The 19259-nt window shown below is 37.9% G+C and overlaps 1 protein-coding gene across 2 annotated transcripts in view; it reads left to right on the top strand.

Moving 5' to 3' along the window:
- Positions 1–9734, top strand: part of LOC139717203 (uncharacterized) — a 38740-nt gene extending 29006 nt beyond the window's left edge. Inside the window, exon 3 of one of the 2 annotated variants that reach the window (XM_071628705.1) lies at positions 9469–9734. The gene's annotated coding sequence lies outside the window, so the exon portion shown is untranslated. Of the gene's footprint in view, positions 1–5235; positions 5367–9468 lie in introns of those variants that run through there. The other variant, XM_071628704.1, reaches the window with a different exon arrangement.
- The last annotated feature ends 9525 nt before the right edge of the window (positions 9735–19259 follow it).

Raw genomic sequence — 19259 nt, 5'->3', positions numbered from 1 at the left:
GTTTTTGTTTTTGTTTTTTTTTTGGGGGGGGGGAGGGGATAGTTGATGCACAAGTGAGTATGTGTGTGTGTGTGTGTGTGTGTGTGTGTGTATGTGTCTGTGTGTGTTTTATTGTTTCTTTTTTTTTAAGCCATTGACAGAAAATATTGCCTCTGAGCAAATAAAACAAGAACAACATTTCAAGTATTTAATCATTTTTTAGCAACTTTATGAAATTGGTATAGTATCACAGATTAAAAAAACACTCAGTCTCAATTTTCTACCCCAAGCCACTGTTTTTTAAATGACAAGCAATTAAAAGAGATATTTCAGGAAAGGCATCAGACAAGTGAAAACTTTCATGGCATTATGAATGACACAACAGCAGGAAATGTACTCCCAGACTGCCTTGTGTACCTCTAATAGGACTAAGAGCCATCTTATTCTTAGCTGCTTGATTGAATGTCTCTAGTGAAGTACATGGTCATATTTGATTTACTTTATGTGTCAGAAATTGAGATGACATGCCCATGTTCCAGACTTTCAGCACAGTTGGTCTCTTTGGTCTTTAACTGGAATGTTTTATCATTTTGTTTTGTTTAGTTTTCTTCTTCTTTTTTTTTTTAGCTCAATCTTCTCTGGAGTACTTTGTGCTCAGTTAAAGGACAAGTTCACCTTCATAAACATAAGGATTGAGAGAATGCAACAATATTACTTTTATTAGAGGAACACATCAGTGAAAGTTTGAGGAAAATTGGACAATCGATGCAAAAGTTATGAATTTTTAAAATTTTTGTGTTGGAACCGCTGGATGAGGAGACTACTACAGCTTGTGAGTCATATGCGTACAACAGTATAAAGAAAATGTAAAGAAAATTCAACATATTTTCACTTTTTTCGCATAATAATAGAGCACTTGACTTGCCTCTTTCTAAAGGTAGGGGGAATAATATTACCCATAACATTTGTCCGTAACGAGTCGGGGGAATGTGTACTTTTTTCACAAGATGAAATTTTGTGAAATTCTCTTTATATTTTCCTTATATTGTTGTACGCATGTGACATCTAAGTTATTCACACACTGCAGTAGTCTTCTCATTCAGCGGTTACTGCACAAAAACTTCAAAAATTCATAACTTTTGAACGGATTGTCCGATTTTCCTCAAACTTTCAATGATGTGTTCTACTAATATTGCTACATTCTCTCAATCCTTATGTTTAGGAAGGTGAACTTGTCCTTTAAGTGTAACATGATAACCAGAGATGTCAACTGTTACCTCTTCTTCTTCTTTTTCAGTATTTAGTACTGTTTTGTTTTTTTGCCCAAAATACTGTAGGTTTCATGGAAAATAATTGTCTTTTTCAAAATTTTAGTACCACACATGGCTATTGCAGGAAAGGTGAATATACCTTGCAAACTTTGTTCTGATAAAATGTGATTGTTTCCAACTTTCTCTGATTATTTTTGCCTCCCACATGTCTTCTTAACATGTGGAATGTAAAAAACCCAGAAGAGTCATCCCACATGAATCTTCTTGTTTTGTCAGAAGAATGCAAACTTGACTTCAGTTTGACAGGGTTACCAGTTCTGTTCAATAAACACATCACCCATCTTTCTCCTGCAAGACTGAGTGAACAAGCTCAAATTTGATGAAATTCCTAAAACACACCTGATTGAGATAGTAAAGCATTATCACTGCAGAATCATCTCTGTGCTTGACACAAGATTTGAGACCGAGGCTTGGATATCACTTCACATAATTTTCTTGAAGTGCTTCAATGTGGGTGGTGCTCCTCTTTTTATCTCTTTCATAACATAAATGAAGATCTGGTGTGAAACGCTGCAGTAACTATATCTGCAAAGAGATAAGACGCTTGGCAGGTGTGTCGGAAAAACAAATTCATTAAACCTAACAACGTAAAAGAACATAGAGATGAGGGGGAAATGAAATGCTGTGTAGAACCAGATTAAAGCCTAAAACTTCAGGCTTTTAACTTGAGTTTGTTAATGTACCATAATTTACCATTTGCAGATGAAACAAAAACCCAGCATTAGTGCTTTAAAATAGTTCTAAAATGTGAGTTGGGGATAGAAACAACCACTGTAGAAATTTGAATCCATAAAATTGATGTTAAGTATTGTTAAATACACAAAATGTGAACAATAGTTCTAATAAAAATGTTTCCAGACTAAACCATCTACAGTAATGGTTTATTTAGAAAAATACTGATATCTCCTTAGGCTTTATTGCAAAAATTTTATATGGTAGGATGTTTTGTGATACCACAGACCTACACATATGCATAAAATGTGATATCTTGAACATTTTTTAGATCACTGCTCCCAAAGGTAAACAGGACCTTAACACAAACTAGAATTGTGACTTTAGAGGTAATCAAACTGCCCAGTATTTTCTTGTTGGTATAATATGAATTGAATTTGTCAATGAAATGAAAATGAAATAAAAATGAAATCGACCTCAGAAATCAGTCATCTGAAACGTGGTCCTATCTCATGTCAAAATCCTCCAATACTCTCCTATCTTGTAGGAGCAAATGCTTGAAGATGATGCAATGTTTTGTATTGTCTAAAGAGTATAATTGTGTGTGTGGGTTTTTTTTTTTTCCTTCTTTATTTGTTGCATTGTCAAGGAAAGCGAAATCCCCAGATATTTGGCTTTAGTTAATGGACAAGGCTGTAATGGGTTGATGAAGGAATAGAGCGAACTATAGGAGAGAAAGTAGTGTGACGTGTCTCCTATTTTATCTGCAATGACACCCTGGCTTCAGATACGTTGGATGGGAACAGACACGTGACTTCTATTGGATTGAGAAAGTTGGCAAGGATCAGCAACTTTTCAATGGCAACTTTTGACACATCTAGCTGAGGAGAAGGTTTGTGTGTCCATTTCACAACAGCGCTTCCTGTCTTTGTCCTAAATTCACATTCGTTCGGTTAGCCTTAGAAATAAAACAAACAAAAAATGCTAGAATGTGTGATTTGGGGGCTGCAGTAGTGTTGATTAAAACTGTGATTGTGACTAAAAACCAAAGCAAAACACAAATACACACAGATGCATTCTCTCTAGATTCCTATGTACCGTATGTCCCCCAAAAAATTACAACGGGACCCTCCGCAATGATACCTTTAAAAATAGTGAATCAATCAATACAAATTCAGGGTATGAAACTATATCTCATTGCCCACATCTTACAGAAAATCCCATTCGATTTGCTTCAGTGGTCAAAGAGAAATGAGGAGTTTTGTAGAGGATGTCAGAAATCTCTTCCCTCCAAGTTCTGTCTATCATATTAACACACAAGAGCATCGAAGTGCTAAACTTGGAAGAATCAGACTCATGACATGCTTTACAACAATCCACATTTCTCTGTGACCGCTTAACCAAATTGAATGGTGTTTTCTGCAAAATAGAGCTAAGATGTTATATTTTAAGACTCTGTTAAGTAGCATTGAGACACTTTAATCATATTGGGTGTTATCAATGCGAATATCTGATTGTAATTTTTTGGGGGACATACTGTATATCTGTGGAGGTATACCTCCCCAGTATATCATGTCACTGTGTCTGCAACTGGTAAACCCTCAAAGTAACCTTACACTTGCATTTCGCTTCTGGTCGGGGCATGCCCTTCCTTCATTGGAAAGGAAATTGGGAGATGTCATAGAGAAAGACATAAGACGGGAGGGATGTAATAACGGCTAAAAGCTCTTCTGAGTAAAGATAGTCACTTTCTTCACTGGCATGTGAGGAAACACATGAAATAGCAGTTGAGAGATCGGATTGGATGTAATAGAATAAATGCTTTCCACTGATACAGATAGATAGATAGGTAGGTAGGTAGATAGATTGATACAGAGCGAGAGGGATAGGGAGTAAAGAGAGGGGGTAGCTATCTTTAGTAGAGACAAAAAAGGGGGAAAGATGTACAGAGAATTGTTTAATTGCCATCCTTGCCCCCACCCACTCCATTAGGTTTCCAATATCTTGCCAAATGTGATACTATTGGAGAGGGTACTGTCGGTAAAAAGAACATCCCATAATGGCCAAATGATACATGTGTACTTAGGTAATACATTCTGATAGGCTGGTCTCAGAAGGACCAAGGTCTAAGGATGAGCATCCCCTCCTTTTTTTTTTTTTTTTTTTTTTGGGGGGGGGGGGGGAGGGGCAGGGATCAGAAAGGAAGACGCCAATCTACTACATAAGGAGGACCAGGGAGGTGGAAGTTCTGCCACTGAGCAGTAAGGCTTCTACTTCTAAAGGTTTTGCTGTATCTGTGCCAGTATGTAGTCTTAGTTTTGTGCAAGATAATAGATATTAATGTATAAATGTATGTATAAATTTTCTTTAGTTTAGAATGTTACCCCCCCCCCCTGTTCTTTGATTCTGAAAAGCTTTGAAATCACAAATCTACCAAGAAGATGTAGAGTGATGCAGAGATACATTAGGGTCCTATTGAGTGAATTGTTTGAAATGTCCAGTAAAAACTCATAATTTCAGATGTTAAATGCATAATTTGTAATTAAGAAGTGGTCATGCAGCTGTATTGACATGACCTGAAAATGTTCTCCATGGATTTTATTAGGAGTAGCTGATGAAGCCTTTTTATACTGGAATCTTTAAATTGATTTGATTTTCCATCGGAGATATTAAAGATAACTTTGATATCCCCCAGGGAAAAAAAAAAGAAAAGAAAAGGTGAATGAATACAAATCATAGTGGATGTGGCATTATTTTCAGGATTGTGATAATAAATTGTAGTTTAAAATGTGAAATTTGTTGTCAGATTTTTGTAAGTCATTCATCTGACAAAGAGGAATTGACAATTATCATCTTGAAACAGAATATTGCATTTTATCTGATCACAATTTGTGCAAAAAGTGCAAACGTAGATCTCAAGGTTATATGACTCAGTCTTAATAATTATATACTTCTGATGTAAGGACAAAAGCTATTCTTAATGTGTTGTAAAAGGATTTCTGGAATGCAGGCAAAAGTGACAATAATTTGAAAGTTTGTCCTGTTCTCTTTTCCTTCTCTCACTTTCTTTCTTTCTCTCTCTTTCTCTCTCTAACTCTCATTTTGTTTTTAATGAAAACATGCACAAATGGCTGGCTAAGTATTTGGATGCTCACTTTCCATTAAGAGCAACTTATGCGCTATCTGGACCCTTTCTTCTTAGTTTTGTGTCGTTTTTATTTTCTTTGGTCTGTATCTTTCCCTTTCATTACAGCTACCCTCCAGTAATGGCTGTCCAAGGCCTGATACATTTTGGGGAATATAATTGTTGGGCTATCAGGAGAAAGAGGAAGGACAGGAGACCGGAGGATGGGATGTGATTTGGATGCTTCCAGATCGTCTCGGTCATTAATTTTTCCTATCAATCCGAGAGTCTCGCGTCTTCCTGCCCCTACCTGCCTCATCTTTGTGTTAACTAACTGTGACGTGAACGCGATTTGAAGATGCAGGTTGGGATGCCGTCTCCAGAAATGAAAAAGGAGAGATGGAGAGAGAAATTGGGAGTGTGTGTGTGTGTGTGTGTGTGTGTGTGTGTGTGTGTGTGTTTGTGTGTGGTTGGGTGGAGTGGGGTGGGGGCGAAGAAAAGAGTAGGAAATGGATGGAGGTACTCCTCTGTTATTGTGTGCAACAGGTTTATGGATACTTTCCTTTCAAATGACGAACTCTTAACTGTCAGTGGCCATTCAGTTGCTCTGATTAGATAATGATTGGTGGATTTTAGCATGTGTCCAATAAAAGATTTCAGGATAAAGCGGGATGGCAGTTGTACATTTCGTCCTGCAAATTCCTGTACAGTACATAAAAAAACAGAAAGACTTTGAGAGAGATTTGATCAAGTATTAATGCCTGACACGTAGTGTTTGCTGAAGAAACTTAGCAGAATGAAACATATGAAAAAGGAGAAAACCCTTTTCTCTCCTTTTGAGCTGGATGCAGGGTGGGGAGGGGGTGTCCCAGTTAATGCTCTTTGCATGAATGCATGCTAGGACCACATACTTGGAAGGTTTAATTTAGTGCCAAGTCGTTATTCAAAATGACTTTTAAAATCAAAACGACAACTTTTACAGTTCTGTGCTCTTCACAATGCTTCTCCATCCTGGTTTTTATAAGAATAAATTGTCATGTAAAAATATCTTTTATATGTATTAATATAGATAACTGTAAAAATGTGGCTAGATTGTGAGAGTTTTGAAATTAGCACATTTGCATGAAAAGATATGCACTCACACTCCACTTGTCTGTCTCAGTGTCCATGTGTGTTTCTTATGCTGATCAGACATTGAAAGGCAGAGATCTCAAGGGAGTGAGATTGACCTGGTTTGGTTTTTGGCAGGACTTGGATAGTCCGGCAGAGCAGAGTTGATGCATTATTGCTATTCCCATGATCACAGGAGAATTGACTACGTAGAGAGCCCACAATTTGGAGTAAGAAATCAGTCCGTGCTCACCCCTCCGACTTTTGTTGGCCTGCCTCAGTTGAGCTGTGACAGTAGTGTTCAAGAGTAAGACAGATCATGCTCTTTGAGTACAAATTTTATCGGTTTGTTTGCGGTAATTGAGAATGCTCATGGAGCTGTATATTTGAAGAATAAGCCTTTATGAAGCAAAACCCACAAATACAGTCCTGTAATGGCACTTCTTGGTTTATTTTTCAAGGCCTTCATTAGAAAGTTAGGTGCATGGAGCCCCCTAAGCAATAAACATTTAATCATTACACATATGTGATATTTTTCTCCTTGATGTCATCTTCAAGATGATTGTGATACCTGATAGAGAAGTGAAGCCTAGCAACATTTGTTTCAGCAATTTTTCCTTTCCAGTCGAAGTTGAAAGTGTCTGTCCAGCTGGGGTCTCGAGAGGTATCGGTATTCATGTTTTGTTCATGCTATCTAGTACATTTGTTTGAGAGGGTGTCATAAGAATGTACATTGTATAGAAGTGGATAGAGAAAGGAAGGAATCATTGCATGATTTTTTTTTTTCACTGACACCAATTGACACAAACTGTAAAATCAGAACTATGGCATGAAACTTTTGCAAATTGGAGCTGATGGCCTTTTTCACAGCATGAAACTTTCGTGAATTGCCACTGGCATTCAATGCCTTGTGCAGAGAAACACTTTTGCGTATCTTTGCTCCTCGCAAAATTCGTGAAAGTTTCATGCCCGGAAATATGTCTGGTTTTACAGTAGTGTGTACATATCTTGTGCAGGGATGTCTTCTCTGGTGGGATTTGAACTCAAGATCATGCATTCAAGACTGGGTGTCCTTAGCACAGTCTTCTGTTCCAATGTGTTCCCCCTGGTAAACACAGGATGTACTGTTCAAGGTGCATGCATTCAGGAATTGATAAGTATTAGTTTAAAACAAAATTGAGGAAGATTTGTTTGGAGCATGAGAGGAGTGGTGATGGCCAGTCGTGACAATACCTGCCTGTCATCACTCGGGCTTTCTGTCATCTGACATTCGGGATCTTTAAACACTTCTACAACCACTGGCCATATCAGATCCCAAGGATAGCCAGCATATTATCATGTCACTTTCCTTCCTCTCCCTTGCGTGATGAAATGTGTCATCACCCACATGCACTGCGCCAGATCATCACGGACAAGAGCTAAAGGGAAGAGCAGGACAGCTCAAATCAATGAGAGAAAGAAAGTTGAGAACAAAAAGCAGTGAGAGAAAACATTTATGACTGGAACTGGGACTCTGGCACCTCTGGCCCTTCCTCCGGACTCATTTCAAGCCAAGGCTGGAGATATGTTGACATTTTCCTAGCACTGCTGTTCCCAGGAATCAAGGCATGGTGAAGAGAGGATTGTCACAGAGTTGCCCTGCATCCCTTGAGGAGTGGGATAAAAGGGATATATTATTAAAGAGGGTGATTAGGATATCCTTCCTACATTGTAGATTAATTCTCACCAAAGTTGCCCATGCTCTGTCTTTCTTCTTTCTCCTCTTAATCCTCTTCCTCCTCCTCCCTTTCCCTTCTCTCTCCTCCTTCTCCCCCTCCTCTTCTTCCTCCTCCTTTTTTCTCTGTTTCCCATTCCTGTCATTGTCCCTCCTCCGTCCCCCATTTGTGCATCACACATCTTTAATCCTTTGCTCATGGCTGACATGAGTAGAGGCTGATTGATGTGTTGACATATATTATGGTTGCCTGGCGACATGGAATTTCATGTGAGGTATCAAAGAAAAAGAAGCAAGGAAAGAAACAAAGGAAGAAAGAATGTAGCTACAGACAACTTAATTGATCCTGCTTGGAAGCTGTCTTTGGACAGCAGACCATCTCTTGACCAAGAATATAATTTGAGTTTGGTAGATTCAGATTGGTCAGTGATGACAGCAGTGCTAAACCATCTGCTGCAACAATGGAAACACAGCTGAATCATTCCAGAACAAAGACCTATTGATTGATATCTACATGAGCTGTTTGAACAATGTTATTGTTGCTCTTTGTGTTATATGTTTTAAAAAAAAAGGCCCTGAGAAGAGCAGGAAATGCAAAGTATGTGAACAAGCAATATTAGATCATTGCCATGGTAATTCTTCAGCTTTCTATCTTTGAATGAAATGCTTCAAAAACTTATCCAGAGCCCTTCATTTCTGTCTGTGCAATTCTGCACCCTGTTTGGTTGAATTGCATGACTGGATAGAAGAAGCAGGCTCACTTTACCCTCAGCCAGTTGATTGTACCCGGTGATCAACATTTCTTTCTTTAAAAAAAAATATATATATATATACAACCAAAAGAACACCTGATTAAGAACACAGCAATTTTAACTGAGATAAAGTGACATTTGACAAATTGCCCATTCGAGGCAAATAAGTACTGAATTAATCAGTGTTTTAGTACCAGCCATTTAAAAAAAAAAAAATTGGGTATTAAACAATGTAATGCAAGAATTTAATGAATTTGAATAAAGTGACATTTTCAGCAAAATGAAAATTTTCCTTAAGATAATAAGGAATGATAAAAAGATGGGGAGGAGGGTAGGAGTTGAGGTTTTCTTCAGGGGTCAGTAGTTGTGAAATAATATTTTCCAAACTATGAGAATTGGTGCACAGCATATGAAATAGCTTGAATTCAATGTTATACCTGTGAAATTTAATTATATTGGAATAAAATCTGTGGAATTCATGGTTGATTTTAGGGGCAAGGAACCTCTCCATTTCCTATTTGATGTAATGTGTGGGTCAACAAGGTGTATTGCTCAGGAGCATGCAACACATTCAATATCACATTTTGGAAAGGAAATGGGATTTGGAATTTGATTTTAAAATTGGGTAGTGTAGAGGGAGGTGAAGGAGTTAGAAGAATCTGCCGGAACTTTGTGACCCACACAGCGCCTCCTACCACCACAGAACTCATTTCCTCTCCCGGATAGGCAGGCAGTTCAAGGGTCTCTCAGTGATTATCGCCGCTTCATAACTATTCATATTTTCAGGGAGACCCGATCAATCGCAGGGAGGGTGCGACTGTGTGCATCATTTATCGAGTTATACACTGCGGATAATCAAATTTGATTCGCTCTCATGACCATTGCTTCACCCTCTGATGGACCAAAAAGAAACAACAACAACAAAAGAGAGAAAAAAAGAAAAGGTACGTAAGTGGAAGAATGCAGGTACGGAGAGGAGGGGGAAACAAGGAGTTCTTTGCACAGGTGAGGTGGTAATTTTCTATTTTCCCCGCTGCAGAATTTGCACAGACCATGAGCACTACACTTATGCCTACCTTCAAAAATTTTCACGCAGGTTCAAGGGATACCCATGTGTGTGATTGGTTTAGAGCTCCAACCAAGAAAACCAACTCTCATTTCATTCTGTTTCCTCTTTTTACAGAAAAGAGAAACAGAAAAGGTGATGGGGTGGGGGGGGGGGGGGGGGGGGAGGGAAGAATTTCATCTGCAAGAGGCGTTACCCCATGACACAATTTGATTAGGACAGTTAAAGACAGAGCTGTTTCTGTAGCGCCATCTCAGATCCGTAAAATTCACACAGTCCGTGATGCGTATGATTCGGTTTAGCTGCAATACCGAGATATTTAGGCATATATAATTTGATATTTTGGCAATTGAATATTTAGGCATAATAATTCAATAATGTCTTGAGGTAGTGAATTTAAACCGATAATTCAATTTCAAGTGGCAGAATATTCCCCCCTTTTCCACCGTATGTGTCTCTGGTCGCACATTATGTCTCGTCGGGTTTTTATCACGACTTTTCACATGATTGACGTTTCTGAAGCGGTCTTGGTGACAGACGTGCTTTGATAGGTAATGAGAGAGTTAGCTAATGATTTACCTTACTCTGCCTTAATATCCGCCTTGTCCACGCAAAGAATTGCCTCAGAAAATGAACACAACGTGTTACACTGGCAATCAAATTAAAGCCCTTGATTAGATGTCTGAAAATTCCATCTTGATGTTTTATTCATATTCAAAATGCCCCTATGTAATTATTCCAAGCCATTTGAGAGGGTTTATACAAATGATACAAATGGACCATTTAGCTTTGTAGATTGATGTTATTAAAGGTTTTGCTAAATGTTTCTTATTAGATTTTAAATACCTTGCTCTTCTCCCTCATTGCTTTCTATCCATCTGAATCCATGAATAATTCTTGTAATTGATTATTGAATTCTGCAAACAAAAGAAATAAAATATGTCAACTTTCAGTAGGTTCCTCAATGGGCTTTTATCAGACTTGTAAACAAATAGTGCAGCCATAGAACAGAATAGCTGTTCAAACAGCAGATCCGGATAAAGCTATCAAATTGAAGACTAAGATGAAACTTTGAGATAAGAAGTGTGAGGACTCAAAATTTGCTGTGGTATGTTATTAAAGCAAGTCACAGACAGATTACCAAAGAAGAAAATGTGGTTTTAGACTTGTCAAACAAATCTATTTCATTGCCAAGCTCGTGTAGTAAATGGTCTTGTTTTACCGCACCATTTGATTGCTTCATAGCATTATGTGTAAAGACATTACTCTTCAAGCTCAATAGAACAGGAGAAATAATCTTCTGGTATTATTCTGACATAGGTACTGATTTGTTTGTGTGGTTTTTTTAGCAATCTGAAAAAAAAAAATTACTGAAAATTCTGAACTATGATTTGCTCTTTGACGCAGTTTCACTGCTTCACAGGATGTGAGTTCCATAAGTATTCCCTTCAGTTTTGACTCTTGGAAAATGTATGTGCCATAGCATAAGTGTTTTTATTTTCTTCTAATTTTAACTTGTATTTATTATTCCCATGATATTAAGATATTAGAACATGCAAAAAGATGGTTAATTAAAGTTGAAACTAATCAGTTTGTAAGTGACATTGTGTTAACATTATAGATACCAGTGTGTGGTACAAAGTAAACTTAGAATGGAGTCCCATTCATACTGACAGTGCAAATTAACACTTTTAGGAAACTTGCAACATTTTGGCAAAGGTTGTAAAGGAATTGTGCCAATAAGGGCTATTGTGAACTAATTGACTGTAGGTTGCATGCAGGCCACCAAGCCAATTGAATGTGGTAAATAGCTCAAAAAATTTCTCAAACATGCACTTGTAGTGATAATGCAAGTTTTTGTTGCAGTGTAAATTGAAAGATCAAATATGACAATTTTGCTGTTTTAATATTTCCCTACAAAAAATGAGCCTAACATTACAGGGATACTTAAATGTTCATTTTCCCAGTACAGACAGTGCTCCCTACTTGTCAGTCTTTGCAATTGAATATTTTTATATGAAAATGAACATGAAGGCTCTCTGTAAAAAAAAAAAAAAAAGGAAAGAAAAAAGAAAATGTCTAGAGAAGGTTAAAGTGTACTTGTCATTTTATGCCAGTTAGAAATGTTTTGTGAAATTAACAAAGAGATTTTGGATGGCTGTGTAAAAATCAAAATATGTGGCCATAAAATGTAGATTTGACACTTCGCCATGAGGTAAAGGCTCAAAATGAGAGTAGTCAAATCAAAATCCAATAAATTGTTCCACGTACAGTCTTTATTAAACAGTGACCATCATGTGCTAGTGCTGTGTGTTGTTATTGTTATCATTACAATGAATATCGTGATAGCATCCTTTGTTGCTGCTGTTATCATCATGGATGATATTTGATACCATCATTGATAAATTGGACTTTCACTTTAAGCCAGATAATGTCATTAAGGTGAAAATACTTTCAGCAAGTCAATATGTTGTGGGAACTAGTGATTAGGCATCTTCTTTTATTCTCCCATTTTTCTGTGTGTGTGTAGAAGTGACTTAGTCTCAAACCACAATGCTGCCCTCTATGTTGAAGTGAGATCTGCTGAGCTGAAGGGGAGGGGGGGGGGGGGGAGTGGATGTACATGATAGGACAAGGAGGCTATCTCACTGCTGTGAAGCAGAACTTTCTGAACATGTCTGAAGTTGAGACAAGATAGCACCATATGTGGTGAAAATTTGTATCTTCATCTTGGTATAATGATTTCCCACCTTTCCCCCTCCCTGCTTCCTCAGGGTTACTGGTGCTAGCCATTCCTAGACCATAAAAGGGTCGTAAATCTCAGACAGATTTATGCTGCTCATATTTTTGCTGCCTTCCTGTTTCGCATTCATGCGCCGATACCAGAAACTTGTCTGTTTGTTTGAAAGAATTAAAGGAAAACAGTCAAAGTCATTGAGATTTTTTTTTTAAATATAAGATATGATTAACAATGAAGTTTAGTTAGAATGTATGCCACATAGGCCTTTTCATCTTGTTAAAGAATTTAAAAGGATACAGACATTGCCTTAGGCTGCCAGTTTCTAGATGACTGAACGGTTAAAACATGAAATCAAAATATTGATGGACTGCTACTTTTCATTTCATGATCTGATTACTACTGATCAATGGAAATAGACTTGGTTAGGAAATTATCCATTTCAGTAAAGTCTTCCAATGGATAATGTCTTTTTATATAGTTTTCTTGATGAAGGAAGAAAAAGCATTTACTGTATTTGTAGAATCCATGTATAGGGCACTACATTAGCTGTGGCCTGGTGGCCTGGTGGCCCAGGGCCACTAGAAATTGATGTCTGGCCACCAATTTTTCAAAAAGGCTATCTTTTGGTGACTCGATCAGGCAGCTAAAATAAGAAATGATCTCTGTATTTCCTTCTTTTTTGGCCTACTACATTTCTTTTTTTTAGGCCACCAAATTTTCAAATTGAAAGATCTTAGTGGCCCAAATGGACCTGAATGGGCCACTGTAGAAAAAGTTGGTGTCAAGCCCTGATAGATATATATAATGTAATACAGTATGATATATGTTTTAGGGACATTTCCCTTTAATGGGAGCTGGGGATGAGGTCAAACAGAAGAGCCTCCAGTTATCTCAAAATATGAGGCATGTTTAGAATGCCTCATATGATTTATGAAGTTTCATTTGTGGAGTCTGATAGTTTGACTCTTACAAGTCTTCTCCTGTTTACTAAATTGCAATCATTTCTCTCAAGCGTATAAACAACCAATAATCATCTCAGAATGATATTTCCTTTAACACCCCCCCCCCATACACACTCCCACGCACCTACACACACACACACACACACACACACACATGTTGAAATTTTTTTTAAAAAGTAAAGATAGAAAGAGTCCAGACAGGTAACATAATAAATCTTGTTTTGTGTCAGTCAAACCTGGAATGATCCAAGGTTGTGGTTTCTATGGCCCGCAGTGTAGTCATAGTGCTATTTTTAGTCACATGAGCCAGTGCGGATATCAATCATCCATATTTCATGCCTTGTCCTAGAGTTAGGCAGAATTTGCATCAACCAAGTTGACTTGGCAGTGATCAAACCAAAGTTTTGATATATTTAAAGGGGAGCTTTTGAATTGGATGCAAGTATCTAGTTTTCTTTCATCATCCTCTTTTGTCTCTTCCCATTCATCTGCTTTGGTGTCATGTCGGTTGGTATGCTTTCTTGATGATTATTATTCTCTATTCCTCTCCTGTCTCTCTAACTCTCTGCCTGTATACCACAGTATTCTTTTTGCATCGTGCATGAAGGTTTAACAAGTTTGTCATAAGGCTTGTAAACGTTTTGGATTTTTTTTCTACAAATTTTTGTTCTCTATTTCAAGCATGATGATAAATAAATCGGTGCATCCCCTTATGCCTATCTGTGTTGTAAAATGTCATTGAAGGTGTTGTTGTTGTTTTTTACTGTTTGTAACAAACCCATTCCTATGATGAACTGTCATCTACACTAGAACTATCTCCGTGCTAGAATGTAGGGATCTTCTGTTACTGTATAAGCTGTTATTTTTAGGGATACAGATATTTTTACAAATGAGGTCACAGACATTTCCATGAGATGTTGTTTTTGTGAATTGACACCGAAGCTGTTGTAAGTGCACTTTTATCCCAGTGCATTTTTATCCCAGTGCATGGCGACATTTTTGCGTGTTGTTAAATATGCAGTCCAGCAGCGCTTTGCAAAATTTGCGATAATCAAACCCTCCTGAAAATAACAGCTTATACAATAAGTTACCAGTACTATTCCATAGTTATCCAAAGGCTGTAATTGTCCCCGCCAAACGAGTTCGAGCAGGGGACTATGAAACGGGCTCCGTACGTGCGTGTGTCCGTGTGTGTGTGCGTCCGTGTGTGATCAAAATGTTCAATTTGCTACTTCTCTGTCATTTATGAGCCAATTTTGATTCTGTTTGCTTTATATGATAGCACTACATGGGAGCTTTGAAACTTCTACACAGAATTTCAGTTGTGACCTTTGACCTTGACCTTTGACCTATATTGTACATTTTGCTACAAAATGCTACTTCCGGCGGGGACATACATTACGCACCGCATAATTTCTACTTTTCCTTGTTGTAAATAAGGAAAGCTGATGTTATGGTGGTTCTGATTTGTCTTCCCCCTCCCCCCCCCCCCCAACCATCAGCAAGAAAAGCAGCTCCTCACAATGAAGAAGCACACCTGGGAGAAATGTCCTTTAAAGTTTATTAATCACGCACTTCCATTTTACTGCAGGTGCATAAATCATACTTGGGCCATATGATATGCAAGTGTAGGGTGCAAACTTACGAGCATGTGCAGTCGTTATGTGTCCTTGTATGCGAGGTGCTGGCGCTACACGCACCAGGATGGTCCCCGTTCACACCAAGTCTGAAAAATCGCAAATGAGGGGGTCCGGGAGTTTCCATGTGTTTTGCAATGATTTACCCCCTTTCTCATCAGTAGCGAGTGCTTCTGGCAGATGTAACGCCTGCTATCATTGCTCCACATTGTTTCTGCAAGGCATCAGCACAGCATAGCATACTCCTGATTTACAGCATAATGTGACATTTACTAGCAAATTTTCATCGTTGGTGGACAAGCATCAACTTAAGGTCAAATGTTATGGCTGCAGTTTGTATTGTAAAATATTCTTCTCATCAGAATACACAAATTTGTTGGGGTCTGCTTTCACATCAATGGATATATAGAAGAGTTTTAAAAATTCACAACTTTCTGCATAGTTTAAAGTGAAATTCTGACCAGTTAAAGTTAGTCTGAAAAGAAAGAGTACATTTTCACAAGCACAACAGTGAAACTTTGATCAAAATTGCACACAAATTAGGGAAGTTACAAAATTGTGATATTTTGCTAATTTTCACAAGAAAGTTGAAGAATAGGCAAATAGTTAATTATGTCTTTGCCTCACACCTTGCCATTTAAACACAACAAAAAAGGAACTCCCTCTGTCATCAAATTGGCATAACTTCTGAACAAAAATGTTGTGAGTAAATTGACTTTGCAAGACTGTTCTTTCACTTATTGATTGACCATTGTAACTTCCTTAAAAGGAGTTGATCGAGTGAGCCATGCATGAGTGGGTAACATCAAAGGCAAAAATGTCACTTTTCAAAAGTCACAAGGGTCATTCTTTATTGTATATTAACAGAATATTTTAACATTTCTTGCATAATTTTGAAAGTGTGCTTACTCAACCATGACATGATGACAGACTCTCATGTTCACACTCTTATGTTCAAGATCTGTTTCCAAAAATTAGCAAATATTTGGAATCTTATAACTTCCTTAGTTTTAATCCAATTTTGATCAAGTTGTCACAGTTGTGCTTGCATCATTTTACTCTTTTTTTTCAGACAAACTTTAAACTGGTCCGGAATTCCCTTTAAAGGGAACGCAAACCCAAAGAGCAATTGGATTGAGTGAAAGCAGCAACATTAGTAGAACATATCAGTGAAAGTTTGAGGAAAATTGGACAATCGATGCAAAAGTTATGAATTTTTAAAGTTTTGGTGTTGGAACCGCTGGATGAGGAGACTACTAGAGGTTATGACGTATGAGTGGACAACACTATAAAGAAAATATAAAGAAAATTCCACAAAAATGCATTTTTCATGAAAATTACAAGTTCCATCAACTTGATACTGACATATGTTAAGGGTAGCAATTATCCACATTGCTTTCTGAAAGCGGTTAGTCGAGTGCTCTTTCATAATGCTAGAAAAGTGAATTTTTGTTGAATTTTCTTTATATTTACTTTGAATTGTTGTCCACTCATACGTCTTTATTTTTTGTTAAAACAAAAGAAATAAAAAGAAAAAAATAGGGGGTGCATGCGCCCCCCCCCCCCCCTTTAATTTTGTAAAGGCACCTCCCCTTTACGGTTTTCCTCGATCCGCCCCTGCACAGAGAACTCGAACAAAGTGTCCAAAGCGTACTGCACCAGCTGTTGGCATGAGTTTGAGAAGAATGCACGTAAACACACACTACATCATAACAAAAGAGATGATTCTCATTATGAGGGACACCTGTATGAAGCGTATGTGCGCCAGGTTAAAGACCCCACTGTTACAAAACATATGACCCCTCTGACTGATTCCAAAATAAATCTTGAGGTACGCTATAGCTGCAGTTACACTTGCAAAAAAAAAAACCGAGAAGTTTGAGATCGCGATCTTTAAGATCTTGAAGTGTTGCCAGTGTGAGCACAAATTTCCCACACAACTTCTTGCAGAATATCTTGCAAAACTGCCCATTCTAACTAGGGATATTTGAATGCTTGCAACTGAAACTTCGAGAAGCTTGTCACGTTACCAGTTCATCACCTGTTCGCAGCATCGATTGATGATTTTTGGGCGTTTCCTCAACGGGATGCACCCGTGTGCATTTTTACGTCACAATCACGTAGCTCAGACAATGTACTTGTTCTTCTTTCTTGCGCACACGCACAAGTGACCCAAACTTCTCAATCCAAAGATCGAGAAGTTTGGCTACCAGTGTGAAAGGACGACAAAAGATCACATAGACTGCAAGATCTTAAACTTCTCGATCTTTTGCCAGTGTGACCACAGCTTATCTCTACAGAGTGCTAGAACAGTCCTAATCTGGCGCTGTTTAGTACCGTACATTTCAGTTCACTGTAGAGCACTCAAACACAGGTTTATATGTTTCCAGACTCTATTGAATCAAATACATAGAAAGGTAACATAAAGAAATCTTTTGTGGCAGTCAGATATATCTCAGGTCTGTGATGCAGGGAAAGGCAGAAGGAGGAAAATATTATCTAGCATGAGAAAAAGAAAGTGGGAGAAAGAAAAAAAAAACAAAGAAGACAAAAGGAAGAGAAGGTAACGATGAAAATGACTAAAAAAAGATAAAGAAGGAGCATAGGAAGATATGAGAAGAAGAAGGAGGAAGTGAGAGGAAGATTGAGGATAAAGAGGAAGAAAAGAAGAATGGAAAAGGCTAGAAAAAGAAAGACAATGAAGAAGACAAAAAGAAGAAAAAGGAGAAGTCTGTATTCCAATATAATAGTGATATCTTAAACAACCAACCCCTCCCTCACCTCATATACTCTTTCCTCTGGGCAGTGCTTGTCAAATTTCCCCAAAGGAAATGTTTCTGGTTTTATGGCATGCCCTAAATCAAGACCAGTAATGAGTTATGGTCATATCTTTCAACCTCTGTATTTGAGTTTGTTTTGTTTTCTTCTTTTTTTTCTTTTTGCACTTGGGTAATTTAGAGCTGGTTCAGATTTGCAAGGAAAGTGTTCATAAACGTGAATAGAAACTGGCTTCATGCTGATAGAGCATTTTTGTGCAAGTGGGAAAGATCCAAAAGTGTTTGCCAGTCAAGTTCTCCTCAAAAGCAGGTGCAAGTTTGTACTCTTATCAGTTTGACCTCTGTAGCAAAATATTAAGCATGCTTAAGGTAGATCTTAAAGTGACCATGTGTTCACTTCGGCCACGAGTGCATACAAATGTATACATACTTTTGCACATAAGCATGTTGAGAGGGTACCATGTTTGATTTGGCAGGCCATGGAATTTGCGACACAGCTGTTATACGGAATGTCATTTGTTGCAGTTACCATGGCAACAGCCAGGGAGCAGACTCATCGCAGTGTCTGAACACTTGATGACTCTTAAGACATTAGAAAACTTATTTCAGAGATGTAATCACATTCTCTGATGAGTCTGAAACCCCTTCAGTGTCATATCCAGCTCAGCCTCCTGTTCCATGGATGGATGGATGGATGGATGGATGGATGGGTGGGTGGGTGATGGAAAGTGTGTGTGTTGGGGGGGGGGGGGGGTGGTAAGAGAACACTGGCTGTTAACTTATTCATTGTGAAATCAATGTGTGCATCAATTCAAAATTTCAAACTAAACTTTGGATGGGTATCCTTGTTGATAGTATCAGGTCATATAAGAAGGAAGTCATTGTAAATGTATTGTATTGTATTGTATTGTATTGTATTGTATTGTACTTCACTCCATGTTCAAACTGACCAAAGTGCATAGGGTAAAATGGAACTAACAGAATTGGAAGTTTCATTTTAATTCAGAATAAAACAGGAAGATTCATATTTTAATGAGACAGCAAAAGTGGTCTTGATTACGTATTGATGCAATGAAGAATGAGATTATGATGTCATCACCTTCCAAAATTCCCATATTCAACTTTGGTTCTAAACTGGTGCAGAGTTGGAATTCCTTCCACCATCCGATTCAAAAAAGTTAAAAAGTCGTTATCAACGAAATGTGAAGAATGGCAAGTATCGTCAATCCTAAGTAATTGTGGGCCTGTAAGTGTGAAAAGAAAGCTCTGACTTTTCCTTTCATCTTATTTGACTTTTATATCCGTTGCTCATTTTTCAAGATGCATGCATGACAAGGAGCTACAACACCTGTAAACAGCTCCCCAGCCAGGGCATATATCCCACAGTGATTTATC

The sequence above is a fragment of the Diadema antillarum genome, unplaced genomic scaffold (genome assembly GCF_040938485.1).
Source record: "Diadema antillarum isolate AM-2024a unplaced genomic scaffold, OU_Dant_1.0 scf00000072, whole genome shotgun sequence".
Lineage (NCBI taxonomy): Eukaryota > Metazoa > Echinodermata > Echinoidea > Diadematoida > Diadematidae > Diadema > Diadema antillarum.
The sequence above is the reverse complement of the archived record's forward strand: the minus strand, read 5'-3'. Positions and strand labels throughout refer to the sequence as shown.